The following is a 20,539-nucleotide window of genomic DNA, read 5'->3' on the forward strand; positions in this document are numbered from 1 at the left end:
TTTTTATTCTTCCTCAGGATCCTATCCCATGGGCGTATATTCAACGTTGGGGACTGTGTCCCCACGATGCAAGTCAGCTCCTTGCGTCCTTCTGAAGCCACCATTACTTTTCCACATGGGGACCTGCTAATATGCAGCTCCTCGTGGGGAAAAGCATTCTGCTTTGCATTTTAAAAGAGAGAGTAGGTATTTGTGTTCTCTGTTTCAAAATGCAAACCAAGTTTGCTATGGCAGGGCAGGAGCCTCAGCTCTCACCTTGCCATAGCAAACAGTAATGTTGAAAAAATCTTCAGGTAAGACAACAAAGGATTTTGAAGTCCATTATAGCCGTCTTAGCTGTAGTTTGCTGCCTTTAAAGCGGCAATAATTTTTACGCCGTTGTTGTAAATATGCCCCTAAGTTTTGGAATGTCGACAACCCTATCTCTCATTTAAATAGGCATTAAGTATTAGTGAAGTGCACACTGTGAATCATGAAGCAACAGTGTCTGATGGTGAATAATAAATAATTGCCCATTGTTGAGTGGAGAGTAGGCAAATTGTACATGGGGTTTTGTAACGTCAGTGGCTATTCCTCGAGCCCTCTCTTGAGGTTAATTCGAAGAGTTGGGTACTTCTTTTGCTCGTAATGTATATAGTGTTCTGATGTCTCAGTTTGCTTTCCCCTCAGTCATGTAGAGGATCCTGGGTAAATATAACAGCTTCTGTACAGCCAGTACCTTTCAACCCTACCCCCAAACTGCTTACTGCCTGTTACCATAGTCACAGTTCATGGAACACTTTACTGAGCACACAGGTCACAAGTTCACCACACAATGTTGCTAATCCAAAAAGCAAGTGTGCTGGACTTTTTAAAATTTTCTATAGGAACCGTTAATCGCAGCTACAGACTCTGGTGAAGAGCTGGTAAAGAATTAGCCTCAGTATTATACTTCTAGTTAAAAAGATCATTTCTACTTTTGATTTTTAAATCTTCTCTAAGCATATGATTATCACACTAAATAATAGTGAAATGTTGTCAGAAATAGAAGACGTATACACTCAGTTTATTTTTTTAAATTAACTTTTATTAAAACAAAATAAATAAATAGAAACATAACTTTAACCTAACAGTATAACAAACAAAATGTGAGATGGACTCCAATGGTAGGAGGGTAGGTAACCTGCAAAACAAAAATAATAATAAGTCTTTAAAATTAGATCGATGTGACTGAATGAGGTCAAAGATCACAAATTAACATACCACTTGGCAATATTGCTTATTTGCACGTGTTCAGTGTGCCTGATACATCCCACCCCTCTCATAGGCCAGCGTTGAAGCGGTGTCTGTGGAGAAGTGCCTGCTGGGTCAGATCTACAGTACGGTCAATCAGGTCTTTAATATGATTCAGAGATGAGACAGAATTAGGTGAGAGATCACGTCATTATGCAGGACAATATCGTATATTTGCAGTGCGTTTAATTGGAGGCATTTTGTATCTAGGCCACTATGCTCACCTTTTGTAAAGATTGTTTTCAGCAGAGCTCACAACTTGAGTTCTGCTTTGGTTCTGTATTGCGGACTGTATTCAATTCAGCCTTGATTTATTTATCTGCAGAGTGGACAGCAGTGTCCATTACTTGAAAAGAGAAACAATGTGAGAGAGAGGGAGAGAGAGAAAGAGAGAAAAAATGACATTGAAAGTGTGAGAGAGAGAAAGTAATAGATGGAGCAGGAGAGGTAGTGTTGATACTAGAGAAAATCTTCATAGCTCACCTTTTTGCCTCTGGTGTGTGTCCAATCACGTGCCGGTTCTTAGTGATACAAAAGATAGTATAGAGTTAGTAATAGAATAGTACATACAACTGCACATGTATATTTATGTGTTATGCCTTTGGACACTCAGGATACTGTATTACATCAACTTCTACTTCAAGGAGGTGTGCGCTATTTTTCTCCCAGAGTACTATACCCATGCATTCCCATTTCATAGCGGTGAGTTCTCATTACTGCGTACCCAGACTGTTGCACCCCATTGACTCCCAGTGTCCGGAGGTGAATGCCCTTTCTTGCGCACCCAGACTGTTGCAACCTATCCACTCCCACTGCCTGGAGGTAATTGTACATTTGTACGCAGTCATGTTGCTGCACACTATCTACTCTCTTCACCCACAGGTGACTTTTCATTGCTTCAGAAACAAGCTTCTTTGCTCACCTTGTGCCATTGGCGTGATTCAAAGAGGGTCCACCACGTGTCAAAGCAGCATTCTTATACATTGTTACGATGGTCATGAATCATCAAAGAATCCTCAAATGTTGACCTTTGGAAGTTTTGGGGGGATGCCAATTTGTGAAACACAACCTGTTAGATAAAAAGGAAGATAAGATTGCGCGTCATTTGTTTATCAAAGGAGAGAGGAAGTGAGAGAGTGACTGAAAAGAATATTTGCAGCTCACCTTTCTATCACCGGTGTGTCGGGGCATAGTGCACCGTGAAGCTCTTCATCAACAAGATAGTAAAAGAAAGATGTTATGATGGTAATTGTCACTATATTAATGTGGAGTAGAACAACATCCCCCTTTCACACTCCTTCCCTCCCGCATTAAAAATACAACTATTTGTACAGTTCCAACTTGTTTAATGGGCTTCAATTTATGAAGAATTAGTAGAGTAGTAATGTTTTCCATCCGGTTATAGAAAATAAGTGGTGTGCAGTGATACCAGTGGTTTCAATCATCACGAGCGACAATTTTTTGACCAACTATAAAAACGTTTCAGCTATAGGTACAAAAAATACAAATGCAATAAGATACGGTATAAAAAACTGCGTACGCTTCAATCGCTGGGTCGCCTTTTTGTATCCAGTCTGCTGCACCTCAACTACTCCCTCCGCTGCGCATCCAGGCCTCACTGCTCACATTTTTGCTGACAGAGTACGTTCTACATCATGCAGTCCTGCTCTGTCACCAAGAAGTTTAACATTTGGAGCTGAGGCTTGATATCACTATGGCAAAGGACATATTTGTGCACACATCATCATTGCAGGTTCCTCACCTGCTCAGTCCTTGTGGTACCACTGACTCATTGACCAAAGAGACCCCGCATGTGGTGGTGGGTCCCCTGTTCGGTAGTTCGGGCCTACATGCGGCGTCCGAACCACCAGGACGGGCCATCACAGTGCTTGCGATGGGAGCAACTCTAAAATGGCGTAGAGCACGAGCTCTTTTATTATTGGTAGGGTCACATGTTATTGTGATGCATGTGCTGGATGGGTGTGGTGTGGGTGTATACCAGCCATGAGGGAGTGTGTGTTTGCCGTTCTGACAACTAGACCTGGAACTAAGAAATCACTACAATCGAAATCTGGGCCATGTAGCTTTGTTGTGTTATCCTGGAAGCGTAAGCGGAGTGGGCTGGACTGACGTATGCCAGTGCTGCTCGACGCTGTGATTGATGACTCCGGAGCTATGGGCGTGGTTCCGTCGTGAGCTATATGAGAAATCAACTGATTTGGGTGTCCGTGTTGTAGTGCTGCCGTCACCCGGGTCTTAAAAGCAAATGTGTAATTATGTCTCTAAAGTCCCACAACATGGCCAACATGGTAGGTACAGGTTATCACTGACCATATACACATAAAAAATGGTTGACATGACGCATTTCTGTGAATAGGAATGTTTGTTGTATATTCAGTGTTGTAGCTGTAGTAATACAGGGCTATGACTACTTTAGGTTGCAGTTTTTGGCACATGAAGGGCCGTTAATAGATATACGTATCTGGTCATTTGGGTATACTGTCGAACTTGGTGCTGGAAATCAGTGTTCAAGACTCGAAGTCGCGTCCACATCCTGTTATTGTAGAGAAATGACGTAATCTACATGTGCCTGAAAATGTACTGTAAATACTGTGCTCATGTAAATTGCTGATATAGCTTTAGGTCGACTTTGCGCTGTATAAATATTCCACAAAACAAAACATTAAATCAAGCAATAGCACACACTTATAAATTTACTATACACTTTTTTTGCAGTATTGTAATGATCCAGTTTGTACGTTCATATTTGTAGAATGAGCGAGAGAAAGTTTTATAATCAAAGTTTTTGTTACTGGCACAATATAATGTGGTAGGGCGCAGGAGCAGCATTTTACAAACATAATAAATACACAGACACAGATAGTTGAAGTGGGTACGGGCACGTGTGCTTGGCTCCATTTTATTACGTTGCTGTTGATAACAAGTAGAATAGTAATCATGATATCATACACAGATTTTCAATCATAAATGGTTTATGACTTCTGCTGTACAAAGGTAGGAGCACTCTATGTGAAATAACACACAGAAGATTCTATTGTAAAGGGTTCATGCGTTGTGGTGCACTAAGGTAGGGTCCGTTTGTGTGGAGCCTGCGACGATGCATGATTCAGGCAGACTGCACTGGTAAGAATGTCTTTTTACTACTGAATTTTGCCTTAAAGAGGCCATGTGGCGATTATTTATGGTGTACTGAGTTAGTGGTACGTCTTTTGCCTACTGGACTGCATCATCTATAATCACAATCGAAATAAAAGATGAAACATGTTTGGAATACATTGTCGAAATATGTATGTTTCAGGGTCATTATATTTCAAGCTGTGACCTGTGCTGTCCACAGTGTAGACTGCCATTGAGTGTGCTTAAACCTAGAACTGATATAAAAGAAGTTTTTGAAGGAAGGTTACTAAAGGCATATTGTGTTGGTTTGAGGGACGTTATACTTTGTTTGGGACTGCACTCCGCAAATAATGAATGAAGAGTCTATTGAGTTCTGCCTGAATACGGCCACGTGGCGATGAATTATGGTGCACTGAGTTAGTAGTACCTTTGACACGGAGCATGTACGTAACCTGCAATGATGCTTGATTCAGGCAGGCTGCACGGGGAGTAATGTTTTTTGACTACTGAATTTTGCCTTAATAAAGCAATGTGGTGATTATTTATGGTGTACTGAGTTAGTGGTACGTCTTTTGTTTAGCTTGTGTTCACCCTACGATGATGAGTGGTCTGAACAGGCTGCACTCAAAGCATTGACTGTTGCATACTGGGCTGCATGAACTTTGAGGGAAAAAAAACTACCATTGATGGGTATCAATTGCTCTGCAAACTAGATCTACCTGATTGCTCCCCATAACAAATTAAACGATTGCACTTCACGCAGTGCATTCTAAACTTTCTCAAAATGGGGACATATGTCTGGTGACGATGTTGAAGGTGATGCCCCAGAGGTACTTGGTATTGCCGGTGGTGGAGGTACATTTTGGCACAGTTTTCTACATTCTATGTGAGCATAGTTCACAGGATGCAGAGATTGAAGGTGCTTGCACATTCTAGCAGTGCCGCAGGAGTGTTTTATTGTCTCTGCCTTAAACAAATTGAGGCTGAATGTAATGCTGTCTGTAGTTTAGATCCAAAGCTGAATTCAAGTTGTGACCCCTGCAGTCCTCACTGTTGATCAAAGGCAGTAGTCCGCACAGACATCAAGGAATTCTTTTTGTCGTATCCTTTAACGAAATCTGAGGACATAGAGTAAAATTGTCTCTACCTCAAATAAATCAAGGCTGAATTTCATGCTCTTCCTAGTGTAGATCCAAAGCTGAATTCAAGTTGTGAGCTCTGCTGTCCACACTGTAGATCGAAGGCAGTAGTCAGCACAGATATCGACAAATGATTTTTGTCACTTATTTTAACAAAATCTAAACACATACAGTACAATTGTCTCTGCATTAAATAAATCAAGGCTGAATTTCCCACTGTCAGTAGTGTAGATGCAAAGCTGAATTCAAATTGTGAACCCTGCTGTCCGCAGTGTAGATCGAAGTTAGTAGTTGGCACAAACATCGAGGAATGCTTTTTGTCACATACTTTTAAAAAATCTGAGGACAGAGTACAATTGTCTCTGCCTTAAATAAATGGAGACTGAATTAAATGTTGTCTGTAGTGTAGATCCAAAGCAGTAGTCAAATGTTTTTTGTAACATCCTTTAACAAAATCTGAGGACTTAGAGTACAATTGTCGCTGTCTTAAATAAATCAAGGGTGAATTTCATGCTGTCGGTAGTGTAGATCCAAAGCTGAATTCAAGTTGTGAACCCTGCTGTCTGCATTGTAAATCGAAGGCAGTAGTCAGCACAGATATAGCCGAAGAATTTTTGTCACTTATTTTAACAGTATGAAGACATAATGTACAATTGTCTCTACCTTATATAAATCAAGGCTAACTAAATTGCTGTCCGTAGTGTAGATCCATAGCTGAATTCAAGTTGTGAACCCTGCTATCCGCATTGTACATCGAAGGCAGTAGTCGATACAGACATAAGTCTGTGGTGCTGTGGCCCTGAGTTTGCAATTGGCCTGTGTCGAGAAGGCAATTGGTCATGGCGGCAGCCACGTGGCAGAGTGAGGATCTTCGCTGTGGCAGAGTATTTTCTCTTTGCAGAAGTGAACCACGCCCAAGGCGCAGGCTAATTATTTATATTCTTACGCTGGAGTTGCGTACGTTGGACCGGCCCACTCCGCTTCTGCTCTGGGGGGGACAACACAGCTACATGAACGAGATATTCCCCAGAGTCTGAGACAATATGTTTGTGTCCACTGGCAGTACACTACACGTATCAATAGTATATCTATACACGGAAAAGTATGTCACTGACCATGTCATGAATGATGTAATATGAGACATCACCACCAGTGGATTGCGGCACGAGAATTACAGTTAGTACAACTAACTATAACAGAGGAATTTTAATGGTTTTGTATGAGTGAAATGTCCAGCTAACTATAACACCCCTGAAACCTATGCTTTTTTCAGTGAAAAAAAAAATATATATATATATATCCAGTTTCACAAAGCGCAGCAGTTGTTACGCCAATGCCCTCCAATCCGAGTAAATAAACACAGCAATCCAACTGCAGTCCAAGGGTTGATCAAGGCGAGTTTATCACTGAAACACGTTGGGGCTACAGCTCTAATGCCTGATTTTCATGCTGAAATGAATAAATAACCCTTGGACTGCAGTTGGATTTCTGTGTTTATTTGCTTGGATTGGAGTGCGTGGCGTAACAACTGTTGCGCTTTGTGAAACTGGATACATTGAAACAGGGAAACTTCTGACCCTGTGATGCACCGCTGTCACGGTGTCCCAGTGCTTTGTTGGAGGATGTGAAAATGGACATATATATAAAAAGGCAAGCATATAGGTTGTTGGGAGTATGGATATTCACCCGTCCCCTGCTCCATCACCGAGACGCCGCCTGGCTGGCGAGGGGAGTCCAGGCAACTGCTTTTGGACTGCAGCTGAGGACCCGGAATCAAGACGCTATATGCGATAAAGATTGAGGCAGGAATACAAGTACCACCAGGCACTGCGGCCAATGCCCAGCTCATCCAGAGGCATGTCTTCAAATTAAAGTAAGGTGTATCCTGAGGTTTCCTGCATACAGGTCGTCGTCCTCTGAAGAAGAAGGCAGGAGCCTTCGAAACGCGTCAGAATGTATAAGACGATACAGGACTATTATGAACTTTTTTCCGGTGTCTCCAGGCTATACTAGCTTGCTGTGAGTGAATAAAGCTTTTGACCTGGATCCCCGCGAGTGTGGCCTGTGTTCTTACACGTGAGCTTACATATATATATATATGTATATATATATATATATATATATATATATATATATATACATATATATATATATATATATATATATATATATATAGTTTACCAATCCAGTTCCCAAACGATTGAAGGTAGGCACTGACACCGTGAATCCTACTCAAAAAAGGTATTTATTTCATCATGCTGAAAAAGACGCGTTTCGGCGGAAGCCTCCGCCTTGCTCACTCACTCTGCAAAAAGTGACGCTGTCATTATTTAAGCAGTACTGACACATTGCAATACACTATGGCGTGACTGGTGATTTGTTACCATAGTAACTATGAGTCATGCTGATTACCAAGATGGACAGAAGAGTTTCACAATGTAAGCATACTCCTAGTCACACATCGTGTTTAACCACTTGAGCAAAATGAAATAAACTTTGTATAAACAATTATAATAAAGGTTATTCGAGTGCTCTAAATTAAATAAACAATATTTGACATTCTGTGCTAAAATGAACACAGGTTGAACCTACGATCATATGCAATTGGATTCATTACACATACCGCTATTGTTCTAGGAGAGAAGTGGTTATTTTCATCCTTACGTTTAGGGTAGTAATTCATAACATTTTTCTAAACATTTTTCTGAAGAGTTACATTGTCCATGGATTAATATACGGTCAAAACACAGTGCAGTGCACAACTATACATCTTCATTCTCATGTGGATTTTAGGATGTTAGCGACAATATTGTGTGGTTTAGCGGTGCATATATATTATCTAATCAAAATGCCAAAAACAAATATATATAGCAATGAAAAAAATATATATCATCATTAGTTTAAACAAAAGGAGACCGTGTTGTGTTTCCTTTCGTAAACGGGCACCTCACACAAGCCTCTTCTCCTAGTGGAGTTTGCTGAGTTAATACTCATACGAGTCTCTTCTCCAAGTGGAGTTTTAATCCATACATTCAAACATTTTTTGCACAATTATTACTGGATGAACCACTCAATATCAACTGCATTGGTTGGTTATGTTGTGTAACTCATTATATGTGTATGTTTTATATATAAATCACCCATGGGATTTCCAAAATTAATCATGTGTCAAAACCATAACGTGACTAATCATACAGCTAAAAAACAAAAGTATTTACATGTATTAGGTTACAGATATGTTACTGGAATGGAACTCGGATTAGAAAGAGGCTTTTGCTGGCTTATAAGTGTACTGTAAGCGCTTCGTCTGAGTTTAAACCATTGGGGATCTTGGAATCTATTAAGATAATGTATCTAGATTCAAGGCGTCTAAGGGCCAGTCTGCAAATCCCCCCTCTAGGATTCTTGAGGACACTGTTTATTACAAAATAGGAGAGATGTTGGATGTTCCCTTCATGTAGTGTGTTAATGTGGCGGGCCACTGGGTACGTTTGGTCATCGTTAGTAATCGCACGTAAATGCTGTAGGATCCTAACATGGACTTGATGAATCGTGCCACCTACGTAACGCTTCCCACAGCTGCAAACAAGTATGTAGACGGCGTACTCGGTCTTACAGGAGTAGCCGCCTCTAATGATGTAAGGTTTGTTTCTGAAGGGCATTGTTACCTCTTTGGTATTTACACCTTGCATTGCATTTTGTGCACTTTCTAAAGCCTTTCTGGCTTGGAGGCCATGTTACTGGTTTGACAAATGTTGGTGCATTGCAGACCAGTTGGCTCCGCATCGACGTTGCCTTCCGGATTGTGATTGAAGGCTTGTTGCCACTCAACTGTCCTATCACTGGATCATTGCGTACTAGTGGCCAATGTTTCTGCAGGATTCTTCTAAAACGGTTGTGATAAGTGTTCTATCCCGTTATCATCCTGGGGATGTTGGATGTGGACCTAGATTTTTTATCTTGGTTTACCACCCTACTTGCAAATAAAAGATCCTTCCTGTTCTTAGTTTTGCATTTCTGTTCCGCCTTCACCAGTGTTTGGGTTTTATATCCTCTCTTTCCTAGTCTTTCAAACAGATCAGCTTTTGCCTTCTCTGCGCCTGCTTCTGTACTGCACTTGCGGGTCATGCGCAGACACTCTGCGTAAGGAATAGATTCCTTAAGTCTGACAGGGTGAAAACTTTGTGCATGAAGCACTGCATTCCCCGCTGTAGGTTTTCTGTATGTTCTGGTTTGTATTTTATCATGTTCTACATACAGTTCTCGGTCTAGGAATTGGATCTTCTCTTTGCTGGTGGAGCATGTAAATCTGAGATTTAGAGCATTCTCATTTAATTCAATGGCAAAAGCTTCAGCACTACCTATTGACCCTTTCCATAAGATGAAAATATCATCTATGTAGCGCTTGTAGAGTATTACGTGTTCTGACATGTTGATTGCCTGGGTGGTTGCCAGTACTTGCTCCTCCCACCAGCCCATATGCAAATTAGCATAACTGGGGGAGAAGCAAGTACCCATAGCTGAACCCTGTAGTTGTTTATAGTGCAGTTTGTCAAACAAAAATGTGTTGTTATTCAAACACCACTCCACTATTTGCAATATCATGAGGGAGTGTTGGTACAATGATATAGATCTTTTGTTCAGGTAATGTTGTAACGCCTTTAAACCATCTGTGTGTCGAATGCTTGTATATAGTGACTGGACGTCTAAGGTCATAAATACAAATTCATCATTCCAGTCAAAGTCATACAATTTTTTCAGAAAATCCCCACTATCTTGTATGTAAGCTGGTAAGTCTTTCACAAAAGGCTGTGAGAAATGGTCCACATATGTACTGGTGTTCTCGAACAGGCCGCCAATGGCACTGATAATTGGTCTGCCTGGTGGTCTAGTTGGGTTTCTGTGTACTTTTGGTATCAAATACAATTGGGGTGTGGTGGGATAGTCATTTTTCAAAAAAAATAAGTTCTTGTTTATTTATTAAGCCCATGTTTCTCCACCTATATAGTTCAGCATGATACTGTTCCTGTATTCCAACAATCAAAGTGGGGCTCACTCTACAGTAACATTCATGATCCTGCAGCTGTAACATAGCCTCTTTATTGTACATTTTGAAGGGCCATAAAACATATATATATATATATATATATATATTAATACCACACCAAACTTCACCATCCAAGAAGGCGCTGACTCCGTGTATCTTAGTTCAAGGGTTTTATTTCATATCAAATATATATATATATAAATATATATATATATATATATATATATATATATATATATATATATATATATATATATATATATATATATATATATATATATATATATATATATATACATATATATATATACATATATATATATATATATATATATATACATATATATATATATATATATATATATATATATGATGAAAGCTCCAAAGTTCCCCACCGGAACAAAGACGCACTCAGATATCCGCTAGCACCAGGCTTTTTAAAGGGTAAGAATGGAACCAGCATGCCGATGCAAATAACAGAGTTTGTGTTGAGTTATGCATGCCTGACGCGTTTCTGTGCTGCCGTACTTCATCAGAGGCTTCGACAGTCTTTCGTGCTTTTCTGACCCATACACACACAAGGAAAAATGTCACCCTTCGATGGGCTGCTCTGTTGAGCGTATTGACTTGTGGGTGTTGTAGTCTGGATCCCGAACTCTACTCTAATGGGTGCACATAAATATTGCTGTTGCCAAAAACTTCTGAGCCCACAGATGAGGCTCCGCATGTGGATGCCGTTCAACATCCCAAGCAGATGTCCCACATAGTGGCTCTGTGAACTACAGAGCCCGTGGCCCCCAAAAATATATATATTACCTACTGGCGGTCGCCAGTAGGTAGTTATAGTCAGGACCTATTATCCATAGGAAATCTGCAACATTCTATTCGGAATAACTTTGGCGCCAATTGATGAATCTGTGCAAAATTTTCCAAACTTTTGGTCAGCTCCAGTACGCTCCTATCCTGAAAGTTCATCAAGCGGGGGATGAGAAAAAAGGGGGTCCCAAAATGCATTTTCCCATAGGACCTTTAGGCGCAGCTACAGCCCGAACTGCTGAACGGAATTACACCAAATTTGGCAAAGAGGTAGTCCTTGGTTTAGACTTGTGCGTTTTGCTTATTTGGTGTAAATCCGTTCAGTAGATCCTGAGAAAATGACAGTCAAATTCATTGATATATCTATGGGCGCAGTGAATCCGCGTACCCTAAGCAAGGCCTACACACACCCTGCCGTGCACGATCTGTATTTTAATTGGCTGTCAACAATCCAAATCAGGAAGTGTTGGCAGCCATCTTGTGTCTCGGTAGAACCAAGGCACAAGAAACCCAAACAAACACCGCAAAATGCGAAAAGGGGGCAGGGTAGACACACCCTGACCCCCTAGGCCTGCTCAGGGGGTCCCACAAGGACCTCAGGGGTAAAACAAAAATTATGTATTTTTTTAAATCGCGGGATGCACGTAGGATCCGCACATCCTACTGATATGAAAAATAGAAACGCGGTCTAGTGCGCTAAATATGGTAATTTGCCTTGGGGAGGCCAAATCCCGGGGGCCTTATTAAAAAAATAGTGTGGGGGGTCGCAATTCCCCCACACTGCCCTGGTGACCACCAGCCCCCGGGGATTGTTTAAAATGGGTGGGGGGGCTCTCAGACCCTCAAGCCTCGGGGACCGCCACCCCCAGGGCTTTTGAAAATTATGTACGGGGGCTCTCAGGCCCTCCCAGGCCCGGGGACCGCCACCCCCTGGGCTTATTAAAATTGTGTGGGGGCACTCAGGCCCCCCCAGCTCTGGGAATGGCCATCCCCTGGGATACTTCAAATTAGGTGTGGGGGACTCTGAGGCTCCCCAGCCCCTGGGACTGCCACCCCCCAGGGCTTCTTACAAATGTGGGAGGGGAGCCATGTGGCCTCCCTCCTGGAGCCTTGTACAGGCCCTGGGGACCATCACCCCCCCAGGGCCGGCTCGTGCAGTGTCCTGGGGTGCCCACCCCCAGGACACTGCTGTTTGCAATGACAGGGCGGGAGCCTCCCGGCTCCCACCCTGTCATTGCAATCTGCTTTCCTATTTGGAAGAGAGAGCAGGAAACCTGGTACAGGGGGCTGCGTTGCAGAAAGGTGTTCTGAGGCCACGCCCCTTTTTACACCTCTCTGCAACGCAACTCTGTGGCGCTTAGTGGAGGTACCTGGTAGGCTAGTTGGCCCCCAGGGGACCTCAGGGTTCAAGGGGACTTAATCCTGCAACTTAAAAGGCACCAGGGGGCGTGTTTGCACACATGTCACTTCAGGCCCCGCCCCCTTCCTTTACCATTGTACAAATTTTCATCTAAAATCAGCCAAACTACGAATTCCGATTTACTCACCTGTTATCAGGAGAGAACCCAGTGTGGCATCTTTTATCCTAGCACTGACCCTGAAAAGTAATTCTGAGCATACTTACCAGTAACTTGTATTTCCTTGCCTAGGAAGCCATAGTGTCGTTTTCAGCAGAAAGGTTTCTAAGTGTCGATTTTTGAAACGTACAAATATTCCTCTAAAATCAGCCGAACTACGATTTCCGATTTACTCACCTGTTATGAGAAGAAAACCCAGTGCTAAATCTTTTAGCCCAGCACTGATCCTGAAAAGTAATTCTAAGAGTACTTACCAGTAACTTGTATTTCCTTTCCTAAGAATCCATTGTGTGGTTCTCAGCAGAAAAGTTTCTAAGTGTCAATTTTTGAAACGTACAAATATTCCTCTAAAATCAGCCAAACTACGAATTCTGATTTACTCACCTGTTATCAGGAGAGACGTCAGTGCTGCATCTTTGAGCCCAGTACTGATCATGATCTACCCGTACTCACCAGTTACTTGAATTTCCTTCCATAGGCTAACATTTCACCAGAAAAGTTTCTAAGTGTCTATTTTCACAAGCTAAAAAAATTCCTTAAAAATTGCCTGTATGACTTAAACGCATCCTTTTGACTGTTTACAGGAGATGCACCCATGCTGGATCCAGGATCCACCACTGGGTACAAAAAAGTAACATTAATAATACTTACCTGATAAGTGAATTTCCTCACATAGAAATTTTTTCACATAGAACCACCAATGTTATCCTAAGTGTCAACTTTTGAAATACAATAATATTCCTTAAAAACCACCACTGTGACCAAAATGCTTTTACTCAACTGTTTACAGGAGATGTCCAAGGACTGAATCTAGGATCCAGTCCTGTTGTTAGAAAACTAATCCAAAAAGTAACTAATTGCATTTAACTAGAAATTCACATTGACCTCAATGTTGCATTGTGTCTGAAATTGTGTTGTGCATTCCAAGAACTCTAACTACTGTACTTAAAAATCTATTGCCTATTTGCAAAGTATTTAAACTAAAGTAATTCATTTTGAGAAAGTATATTTTGTAATGTAATGTATAATGTAATTATAATGTAATTTAAAAATTAAAATATCTAAAAATAAATTGTTTAAAAAAATGTAGTAAATCAGTATAATAAAATAAAAATAACAATTAATACATTTAAAAATTGTCATTTACAAAACCTTTGAAATTCACTGAAAAAACCATAGGTTTCAGACATGTTACAGTTAGGAATTAACATTTAAAAAACCTTTGGAATTCATTGAAAAAACCATAGGTTTCACACAAGTTATAGTTAGGAATTACCATTTAAAAAACCTTAGAAATTCACTGAAAAAAACATAGGTTTCAGCGGTGTTATAGTTAGCAGGACATTTCAGTCATACAAAACCATTGAAATTCCTTTGTTATAGTTATTTATACTACTTATAACTTGTGCGCCCGCAATCCACTGCTAATGATGTCACATTTTACATCATTCATGACATGGTCAGTGACATCACTGATGACATCACTGATGCCATCTCAAATCACATCACTGATGACATTACTGATGATATCATCCATGTGACAATCTGATATAACTCATCATACACTAGTATAACCATTCAACACTCATTCTAAAATATGGAGTGCCATATTTGAAACCATTGACACACCAATACAAGTTTCTAAAACCCACTCAGTGATTCCTACTTCTAAACACTTGCCTAAAGATTCACTCATACATGCTAACAAACACTGCTGATGATGTCACATATTACATAATTCATGACATGGTCAGTGACATCACTGATGACATCACTGATGACATCATCCAGTGACTGTATGTTTCTGTAAAGTTAAAATATGTCTTACATATTGAAGAATGAGTGGATGTATAAGTGTCTGGATGAAGGATTTAGTAGGTGCATGACTGACTGTATGAGAGAGTGATTAAATGTGTCTCACTGAGTGCATGGGTTAGTGACTAAACTGTCTTAATTTGTGCATCATTATATCTGTTGTTCTATGAACTGCTGCATGTGTTGATCAGTAGCTATATGAGTAACTATATGGGTTATTGATTGGTTGCCCAAGTATTTGTATGGGAGAGTGAGTGTGTGTGTGGGTGTGGCTGGGAGGTGTGTGACTCTGTGCATACATGTGTGAACAGTTGATTCACTAGATCTATGGGTTCAAAACTGCATGTGGAAACAGCTGTATGGGTGGTTGACTGTGTACGAGTGTATTGATGAGTGAATGGATATCTCAGTGCTACATGTCAAAGTAAGTACATATGTAAAACACAGTACATGTGAGAGTTCACATATATAAATTACTGTGTATAAGAGCCAGTGAATGTGTGAGTGGCTGAATGGATCATTGAAAACTTGTATCAGGAATTGTATAAGAGAGTAAATATGTGTTAGTATATGTTTGAATAAGTAAGGTGTGTATAACTGTATAGTTGAGGAAATGGAGGTGTGATTGATTCAGTGCATGACTGACTAGGTGTGTGAGTAACTCCATGGATGATTGACAGTCTGTGAGTGTCTGTTTACTCTGAGTGTATCTAAGGTTATATTAGAGTCTGAAGAGGTTGATCGTATTATCACATGATTTTTTTTTTTTTTTTTAAATTTTTGAAAACCTTTATTGTGCATAAAGAGAAATAACATATACGGGCCTACAACCATCCGGCCGGCCACGAAGAATCATTTAGCACAGCAGCATACGATACGGCGACACAGTACTGCAGCAGTACATCAAACATTGGAAGGAAGAAAGGCTGAAGGATATTGCAGCACCATGTCACAGGATAATTGCAGGTTAAATTTTAAATTTTTTGTATGCGACTATCGGAGACAGGTCGTAGTGTTCCGTACAATGAATAAAATTAAGAACAAAGACCGTGCAGGTGGGACATGACGGTAACAACTATATCAAGCAAGTCAGTGAATGATAAACAAGTCCCCGCCAGGCAGGATGGTTACGCAATAGATACGCTACAGAGAATTAACTATGACCCAGTCACAGCACCACTGCCACCCTACACCCAGCACTACCAACATGGATAAAAAGATAAAACCACAGAAAAGAACAAAACAGGTCCCATAGAAATTAATAAAAATGAAATATAACCCCCCACCCTACACACATGCAGAGGCTATGGCCTACCCCCCCCCTAGCAGCGTGTCTGTCGCCCTATAAACCCGAAATTCAGGAAGAAAGAAAAGTCGGAAGAGAGAAGAAAGCACAGCAGGAAGCGCAGAAGAAAGAAAAAAGGAGACAAAAGGAAAAAGAAAAAAGGAAAATAAAAGTTCACTCTTGGATACAGGGAGGGGGAAAAGGACAAGCTAATCCACCACCCCCCAGAGAAAAAGGTGGGGGGAGGAGCCCACTTAACATCAGAGCTCCCGGGACCCCAGCCATCCAATACACCCTACACTGAGACCGCCTAATCTGAAAGCACCAGCGTTACATTAAATTGCTACAATAGGAGGGATGGAAGAGACATTACACGTTATGCGCGCTCAACACTTACAGGAGCAATTCCCAACCCTATTCCGCCCATACCGGGAATCCTAGAATCTAAATCGCGAGTGACCAATACACCACGGCACCCGCCCAATCCTCGCCCCAGCCAGGGAAAAACCAAGATGGCCACTCCAGGAGACTCTGAGACAAAGAGAGTTAAAGTGGACGACATCCCGCACAGGCTACCCCCCCGTCCCACTAATCGTTGTTGGCGAGGCAGACACCCCTAAAAATCAAACCGAGCCGACTGCTCATTCAATATCAGGATTGGCAACCGGGGCTCCGACCGTGTCACAAACAGGATTGCAATAAAGGAAAGGAGGCGCTAAGAGCGGGGGCCCAACAATATCAATTAAATCCCAGCCAGCTGAAAAATCACTTGCATCCCGCGCACGGTCCACACCGTTTCCCCACCCAGCATTCGGAGCCCGACCCACATTAGGCAAGAGATCAGCGCAGCAAACATACAATCTAGCCTTGACCCGATTTCGGACATCCTATGATACACAGCCCTCCATGCATGTCGTCCCCCTCATCAACAAAAAAACAAGATGGGAGCAGAAAGGAAGGGGGAGGTGCACTGATGCAAAATGGAAGACACCACCTACTCAACAATGATTCTGTCACGGTACATATAGCCCCAAAGTTGCTCGAAAAAATCAAGTACAATAGGGGGTACAATAGGGGAGAAGGCGAGAGTTCCAATAGGAAAGTTTGCAGGGGGACAAGGAGTAGAATAGTCAGCAGTCCCGCCTCTGGCATGAGCTGCGATTCCCGCGAAACAGTAGCCGAGTGTGGGAACAATGTATCCCCGGCACAGTCGACATGTAACAGTCTACAAACACCAGGCATGGCGGGGCGAATCATAGTCTCTCTTGAAATCCTCGGCAAAACGGTAGCATTGACAGGAGCCCTCAAGGTAGCGACCTGTCCGTGCTGGGAGCAATCTCTCCGAAGCTGTGTCAGGTCCAGGGCGATGTCGTCGAACTTGTTGCAAAGTTCTTGGGCGTCTCGTCGCAGTGTCGCCCTTAGGTCTCGGAGGGCAAGCAGGACATCTCTGCAGGTCGGGGCAGGCATTATGCCCCCTTCGCGCCCCTCGTTGGAAAGTACAGGCAAGTCAATGCCCGGAGCGGCCGTGGCAGCACCGATAAGGGGCAATGGCGGACGGTCTCCTTTGTCCCGCGGGTCAACAGGGACTTCCATTGCGCCCACCAGCCAGGCACCGAAACAGGGGGGGGGGGCGAGGTGCAAGCCAGCAATTGTTCCATCCGCCACCACCGCGAGTTGCTACGCAGCGGCGGCCGCGAGGTGCCCTCTGTGACTGAACCAGGCGGTGTGGGTGAATAGCAGGCAGCGATGCGTGGGCGAGTCCCACAATAGATCCGAGTCTTCCTCTCCCGACTCGTAACAACGGAGCAGGAGCGCCGCGCGACGTTTAGCACTGCACGGCGCCCGGGACACTGACTTCACCGTTCCAGGGAGAGCAGCCCCTACCAGGATGCGGGCGCTCCCCAGGCGGGCAGCACGTCATCACTCCATCGAGGTCCGGCGGTAAGCGGCGGGGAGCGCCGGGACAATGGCGTCGGGACCGGCACCGGGATATCTCAGCCCTCCGGACGAGCCGAGAGTCCGGACAAGCATGGGCGAGGTCAGCACGCCGTCTTCTTCCGGGCAGCCGATGAGGCAGGCAGGATAACAGGCAGGATCATTCGAAGGGGCACAAGGACTGGCGGAGCCGGGAGCTCACACGTCCGCTCCGGTCGCCATCTTGGCTCCTCCCACCGTATTATCACATGATTGATGTCATCAGTGATGTTGTCAGTGATGTCATTTGAGTTGTCATCAGTGATGTCATTTGAGTTGTCATCAGTGATGTCATCAGTGATGTCACTGACCATGTCATGAATGATGTAATATGTGACATCATCAGCAGTGGATTGCGGGTGCGCGATATATAGTTATTGCATCTAACTATATATGCAAATTTCAATGGTTTTGTGCGAGTAAATTAAGGTTTTGTAAATGCTAATCCCTAACTATATATGGCCTAAAACCTATGGTTTTTTCAGTGAATTTCAATGATTTTTTAACAGCAAATATCTATAGCTGTAACATATATTCTTATTCTAATTCACAAATATATTTTATATTTTATTTTTTAAGCAAAGGACCCAGATGCATTTACAGTTTATCACTAACAATGTTCCAGGCTAATGTATTTTCACAGGAAATTAACAACTGTCCTGTGAGTAAAATATTCCTATTTCGTGAAAAAGGGCGTTTCTTCGTCCCATGAGGGAGCCGTTGAGCAAAAGAGACTCGGCCTGCTGTCTTAGTCGCTGATAGGCCTGATTATCGGATTTTTATCGATCACTTTATGTTGCAACAGTGGAAAACAAAACAGCCCTTGCCCATTTATTTTTACAGCATTCCTGCGTATTATACCCTACCCCCAATCAGCATTTTGCCTGTTACCATAGTAGTAGTTTATGGAACACTTACGTCAGCACATAGGTTAAGATTTCACCACAATATGTTGCTAATGAGTGAGCTTCAGCATTATACTTCAAATTATAAATATCATTTCTATTGATGACTGCTACCCCCACAAAAAAACAGACGTATGTACTTTTTTAATTAACTTTTATTAAAACAATAACTGGAACTATAACTAAAAGATAACACTACAATAAATAACTGGAACTATAAGTAACAAAACAATATAATAAACAACATATAATATGGAGTCCAAAATAAGTATTGTAGTTAATCTGCAAAACAAAAAGAAAATTAGTGATTGAAGTGACTAAATGAGATCAAACATCACAAGTCAAAGTAAAACTTGACAATATTTATATTTTTTCAAATCTTCGCAGTGTGCCTGAAACGCTTCCACTGGCATTGTACATGCAGACTTTGGTCCACCCTTTTTTATCAATTTTTGCAGTTTGAGATATAACGTCCTACATGTGTTATTCATCTCCTACTTTCTCCTTTCAAATTCTCTTGTAAAGACCTTAACAGCAAATAAAGGGAACATTTTCTGCATATTTTTAATAAAGCATTTGACACAATGCATAGTAACACCGTATTTTTTTTAATTAAATTTATACTTTATTGCACCTTCAATGTAAGCATACAGCACTCATCGCCTACAACCCGGAGGCCGGCGGCAACAATTGATAGCACCTAGGATAATGGGCAGTAGTCTCATACACAGCCGTAGTGCCAGCATCCCGGAGGCCTGGCGGCGTACTCATAGGAAAGAAAAAACGTTCTGCTGGAATAGCTTCTGACAAATATTAAGAATAAACAGTTGGTGCTAGTATCAACACCCATGGCCATAGCTTGATGTGCTAAAAGAATGCGGTTTGCTCGGTTGTGTCAATCATAGTCTCAGAATCACGGAAACAAAACACCCTAAAAATGGGAGTAAGAAGAGTGCAATAAACCCACAACAAATAGAACCCCCCCCCACCCCTCAACCAAGTCAGCCTACCCGTACGAATGTCCACCCACCCACCTGCAGTAACTTCTGATTCTACAGACGGACTCTGCACCTATGACTAAGGACCCGAGGGCCCGATGGTGTGATGCGGTTTTCGAAAGGGACCACGAAGACCACCCTCCCTGTACAACCATCCCGGGGATTCACGCGCCCAACTTCCCAACAAGCAGTAGCAAGGGACGAGACAACCACCACCGGGAAGAGAACAGTCAACCATGTAACATGTCAACCTCTGCCGCCTCCACCCCACCCTCCTGCAGCTCATCCAACTCCTCCCCTTCAGGGTCCGACTCACCGCCCCCCTTGGCGCACTGATATTCCATATATAACCCCCAGAAATTCTTGGGGCGACTCTTTGGGGGAAGCAGTTCATTATACACCTCAGACTGTGTACAGCAATACAGCAAATCCGTCTCCCAGCGCTTTTTAATGGGAACTGGCCCCCTCATCCAGCACAACGCAACCAGGCGCTTGGCCGTCAGCAGAGCAATATCAGCCAAGCGTTGCACCGCTACTGGCAACGGTTTGGAAAAACCCAGCAGCGCTAGGGCC

The sequence above is a fragment of the Lissotriton vulgaris genome, chromosome 6 (assembly GCF_964263255.1).
Source record: "Lissotriton vulgaris chromosome 6, aLisVul1.2, whole genome shotgun sequence".
NCBI classification, from domain to species: domain Eukaryota; kingdom Metazoa; phylum Chordata; class Amphibia; order Caudata; family Salamandridae; genus Lissotriton; species Lissotriton vulgaris.